This window comes from Pyrus communis, chromosome 11 (genome assembly GCF_041283825.1).
Source record: "Pyrus communis isolate YQ-2024b chromosome 11, ASM4128382v1, whole genome shotgun sequence".
In the NCBI taxonomy this organism is placed as follows: domain Eukaryota; kingdom Viridiplantae; phylum Streptophyta; class Magnoliopsida; order Rosales; family Rosaceae; genus Pyrus; species Pyrus communis.
In genome coordinates this window covers 3277607-3283606 of record NC_142575.1, presented here as the reverse complement: position 1 = coordinate 3283606, position 6000 = coordinate 3277607, and positions in this window count along the sequence as shown.

Sequence of the window (6000 nt, the reverse complement as noted above, 5' to 3'; positions counted from 1 at the left end):
ATTATGAGCTTGGAATCGCCATATACCTCAAGAGCTGTGATTTCCATGTTGATCGCCATTTGGAGCCCGATGATCAATGCTTGGTACTCAGCAACATTGTTGGAGCATAGCTCATTCAGTTGGAAGGAGTAAGGTAGTATGTGCCTTTGTGGTGACATGAATACTACTCCTGCCCCCGCTCCATCTGCTCGTGCGGATCCGTCGAAGAACATCGTCCATGTCGGGAAGATGTCGATGTAGAACACCTCCTCGTCAGGCAAATCGTCTGAGATTTTCCAATCAGCCGGGATTGGATGATCGGCCAGGAAGTCTGCTAGCGCTTGTCCCTTGACGGCTTTAGCTGGGACGTAGATGATCTCGTATTGATTAAGAAGCAAAGCCCATTTAGCGAGTCGCCCTGTCAAGACTGGCTTAGTCATAACGTATTTGACAGGGTCGGCTTTAGCAACCAAGTGGATGGTGTAAGCATGCATGTAATGTCTGAGTTTCTGGATGGCAAACACCAAAGCGAGGCACATCTTTTCTATTGGGGAATAGTTCAACTCAGCGCCGGTGAGAGTTCGACTGAGGTAGTAAAGTGCTCATTCCTTTTGGGATTCATTCTCTTGCGCCAAGAGTGCTCCGATTGAACTTTCCTGAGCAACAATATACAATATGAGTGGTTTCCTAGGCACAGGTGCCCCCAGGACAAGTGGGCTTGACAAATATTTCTTTATGCTTTCAAAAGCATTATGGCATGCTTTGTCCCATACGAATGGAACATCTTTCTTCATAAGGCGACTAAACGGTTGACAACGCCCTGCGAGGTTGGAGATGAAGCGTCTGATGAAGGCTAACCGTCCTTGTAGACTTTTCAGCTCGTGCAGGTTTCTTGGCTCAGGCATGCTTTGAATGGCCTTGATCTTTGATTGGTCTACTTCAATACCACGGTGCTTGACGATGAAGCCGAGGAATTTTCCAGAGGTGACGCCAAACGCACACTTTAACGGGTTCATCTTGAGGTTGTATTTTCGCAGCCTTTCAAACACTATTCGTAGATCCTTCAAGTGGTCTGATCTTTTCTTCGTCTTAACCACCACATCATCTACGTAACATTCTACGTTTTTGTGTAGCATGTCATTGAAGATTTTCTGCATTGCGCGTTGATACGTAGCTCCAGCGTTCTTTAGACCAAAGGGCATTACCTTGTAGCAGTAGATACCTTTTGGAGTACGAAAGGCTGTTAGTTCCTCGTCTTCGAGGGCCATGCGAATTTGATTGTACCCAGAAGAGCCATCCATGAATGATAATGCCTCATGGCCAGTGGTTGCATCCACCATGATTTCAATGATTGGCAAGGGGAAGTCATCCTTTGGGCAAGCATCGTTGAGGTCCCGGAAGTCTACGCAAACACGTATTTGTCCTGATTTCTTAAGGACAATGACGATGTTGGAGATCCACTTGGGGTATTGCACTTCTCGAATAAAGCCTGCTTCGATTAGCTTGTCGATCTCGACCTCGATTTGTGGGATAAGCTCAGATCGATAGCGTCTTTGAGTTTGCTTTATCGGTCGTGTTCCAAGCCTGACCGCAAGATGATGAACAGCGATGATAGGGTCTAGGCCGGGCATTTCTTTGTAGGTCCAGGCAAAGACGTCTTTGTACTCTAACAACAGCTGATAATACTCATTTATCTCATTTGTACTTAATAATGCACTTACAAAGATAGGCTTTGGTTCCTTGCTTGTACCTAAGTTGAGTTCCTTGAGATCATCGACCGTGGCTTGCCCCCCATCTTCGAGCTGTGGTGGCGCAGCAGTGACATCTTCCTCGGGGATTTCGTCTTCTTCACCTTCTTGAACCGTGATGTGGAAAACATCTTGGATCTCCTCTTCAGTGCTGTCTTCTCGAGCTTGTTGGCATAAGGATTGTCTGGTGTTCTGGGAGAGGCGTTCCTCGCAATCTTCATAGGAAGGAGCCTTGACCGAGTAATTGAAGAAGTCTTCTGGGAAGAGGTCACACATTGTGATAGGGATGGACGATCTTTGTGTCGAAATTTCATTATCTCCAACACTTTCACATTGTTCTGGAGGTTGGCGAAAGCTGCTTTCCCTCCTTTCTGATTGATAAACTTGTGGACAAGATGGTTGCTGCTTGTCCAATTTCTTCGAAGCGATCTTCGAAATGCATTCCTCACAATCTTCATAGCAAGGAGCCTTGATTGAGTAATTGAAGACGTCTTCGAGGAAGAAAAGATCCCGCATGAACGATCTTTGTGTTGTAATTTCATCATCCTCAACATTTTCATGTAGCTTTGAAGGTTGACGGTAACTGCTTTGCCCCCTTTCCGATTGGTGAACTTGTGGACAAGATATATGTTTCTCGTGCAGTTTCTTAGGAGTGACATGAATCCATCCTTCATCTTCACTTGACTTGACTGACATGGTTTTGGAGCATGCCCCCAGCGGTTGAGGTGAAGACTTTGAGTCGAAAGAGCCAGAAGTGACATCTTTCTTAGGGATTTCATCTTCAGTGCCGTTCTCTTGGGTTTGTTGGCATGAAGATTTGCCAGTGTGGATGATGATGCGCCTCCTTACCTTCAGTGGTCCTTTTGTGTCAACCTCTAGGATTGCTTGGCGCTTCATCCTTGAAGGAATCAGGCTTCGAAGGTCGTCATTTTCTCCTAACCCATCGAGCTTTTCTCCCTTTGGGGTTGTCTTCCTCTTTCCAAAAGGTTTCTCATTATCTTCAAATCTTTCTGAAGCTGATCGTCGCAGAGGAAAGATAACTGTGTTGCTTTGTTTCTTAAGCTTTAACAACCTTTCAAAAACAGAGCTTTGGGATGTCGGCGCGTTAAGTCTCTTGAAGACAGAGGTTCGATCTTGACCACCAATGCGATTAAACATTGAAGTTCTGGAGCTTGAATGGCTCATCCTATCGAAGACCGACGTCCGAGGGGAGGGTTTAGGCTCTTCTTGATCTTGTTCAATGCTCATGCTGACATATTGAGTGCTAGTGTTTTTCACTTGGCTTGAAATCATCACAGGTGCATTTGGTGTGAAACCAAGTCCGGCTTTGTTATTGTCAACTCCGTAACCATGCTCCTTCAACTTCTTTTGAGTTTTGGTGAGGTTACGTTCTTCGTCATTGACAGTGTTTGAAACCTTCTTTCCAGCCACCGCAGAAGAAGCGAAGTCGTACCCGGCCTTTGACATGAGTTTGTAAGCGTTAGGGTCGAAACCTTCCTCGGTCCTCTTGGTTGGAAGAAAGCTTGATTCCACCTTCTTTGGTAGAGCTTTTATGAAGCCTTGTGGTAATCTTGCGACCTTAGCACCCCCGAGCTGTGTCAAAGGCAAAACTGCATTTGTCTTGAGCAAGTTCACATTATCCGTGTGCCACTGTGTATCGGCTTTTCTAGTTTCGAATGGAGATTGACCATTCTTTCTTCTTGACATTGGGATATACCGGAATATGGGTGCGTTCGGTCCTTCTGACGGCATCCTACTCCCTTTGGTTGTTGCAGGTTTAGCAAGCTCGTCATCGTCTTTGCTTGAAGATGGCACGGCCTGCTCTTTTTGCTTTTTAGGCATGGCTTGCCACTCCTGCTTTTTAGGTGCTGCTCTGCCCGTGGATTTGATCTCTTCCGGAAGGGCTTCGGGTACCGTCTCTTCATCCATGTAGAACTTGGCATCTGCAAAGTGTGATTCGGCTTCGGTGAATGGTTTGGTATCACCTTGGATCACCTTCACTCCTTCTCGGTAAAATTTTAGGCATTGATGAAGGGTGGACGGCACTACCCCATTTGCGTGGATCCAAGGTCTTCCTAAGAGCAAGCTATAGGAAGTTCTTGCATCAATCACGTGGAATATCGTGCTTGATTTGAGCTCACCCATGGTCATCTCTACTCGGATCATGCCTATCGCCCTTTGTCCTCCTTGGTTAAAACCCTGGATCAACAGACGGCTCAGGGATAGTTCATTCACCTTGATGCCGATTATGGTCATTGTTGATTTTGGCATGATGTTTATGGCCGACCCACCATCCACAAGCATGCGGTTGACTTTGTATTCCTTTATGTACCCGGAGACGAAGAGAGGACGGTTGTGAGGCTTTGATCCCAACAGTAGGTCTTCGTCAGTGAAGTTAATTACGTCATGGGTGGCACAACATGTGGCACATTCATGTGGCTGAAGCTTCGAGCCTTCGTCGTTACTTTCTTGCACTTCGTGGTCGTCGGGACCTGCCAAGACTGCTGCTAGTGCTCTTCGCATCTTTTTTGGCAATGGTAGCGCTTCCTCGATGCTAAAGTGTGTTGGCAGACCTTCTCCAGGTGTAAGGGTCTTTTCTACCTCAGTGGCGATAGCTTTGCCTTTTGAGGGCTCTTCTATTTCTACTTCAACCATGTGACAGGCCACGGTAGTGCATTGTTGGAAAAAGTCATTCGGGAAGTACTCACGTAAGGAAACGGGAATGCGTGGCTCCTGCTCCATAGGTTCCCTAGCATATGTTGTTTTATTATGCTTTATGTTTCTTTTAGGCTTCGCATTGTTGCGGCCGTGGTGATTTCTTCTTTGTTCCACCTTTGGCTGTATGACTTGTGGTCTTGGTTTCCTTGTCTTTTTATAGGTTACCAATATCCATCCTTCTTCATCATCAGCATGTGTATCTTGGTCGCTTCTCTCCAGTGATGGTTGTGTAGGAGGTGCCGTGCAACTTAAGCATTCACGGGAACGGTCAGGTGTCATTTGGAGAGGCACAGGATTAAACGATCCAAACGCAATTGTAGTGGTATGCGTTGCGGCCGTGTCCTCAAGGTCGAGCTCAATTTGCCCTTGTTGTGCTAGCTTCATGATGAGTTCTTTGAGAACGAAGCACTTGCCAACAGGATGGCTCACAATACGATGGTACTTGCAGTACCTAGGATCGTTTGTGCGATTCATTTCTTCAGGACGCTTGCATTCGGGTAGCTCAATCACCTTTTTTTCCAGCAAGTCATCTAACATGGCAGCCATGTCAGAGTCAGGAAAAGGGTACGTTTTCTGTTCCAACTCTCTCAAGGTGCTCTTGTATCTGTCTTGGGTGCGAGAAGGCTCACTTGTCTTTATCTCCTTCGCTTTCTTCTTGGAGGAGATCTTGATGGGCGCTGAGGAGGTCTTGATGGGCGCTGAGGAGGTCTTGATGGGCGCTGAAGAGGTCTTGATGGGGGTAGTGTTGACGGTGAAAGCTTCCTTAGCTGGCTTCTTCCCGGTCTTGTCTATATTTGGGGCGAATACTTTCTCCTTATTGAAGTTAGTAATTGGCTCCTTTTTCCCATGATTAGCGATACTCAGCTCCATGTCGTGGGAACGAGTTGCTAGCTCTTCGAATGTTCTTGGTTTTATGCCTTGGAGGATGTAATGTAACCCCCAGTGCATGCCTTGAACGCACATCTCAATGGCAGAGGTTTCAGAAAGCCGATCTTTGCAATCCAGACTTAAGGAGCGCCATCTATTTATGTAGTCGACGACATGTTCATCTCTCCACTGTTTCGTACTGGTCAACTCTAGCATGCTTACAGTACGACGAGTGCTGTAGAAACGGTTGAGGAATTCCCTTTCTAGCTAGTCCCAACTGTTGATAGACTCAGGTTCGAGGTCAGTGTACCAGTCAAAAGCGTTACTTTTCAGCGAACGCACGAACTGTTTGACGAGGTAGTCTCCCTCTGTCCCAGCATTGTTGCAAGTTTCAATGAAATGGGCGACATGTTGCTTCGGGTTGCCTTTTCCATCGAACTGCATGAATTTTGGGGGCTGATAACCCCTTGGCATCTTCAAAGCATCAATCTTCTTGGAGTAAGGCTTTGAGTACAGTACGGAGTCATGCGAGCTTCCTTCGTACTGTGTCTTGACAGTGCTTGCGATCATCTCCTGTAGCTGCTGGATAGAGAGAGATCCCATGAATGCCGTTGATTGGTCTAGCTTCAGCTTCTCTTCAACTTTCTCCACTGGTGGCTCCTCTTCTTCGTCGTCTTCTTTCTTTAAT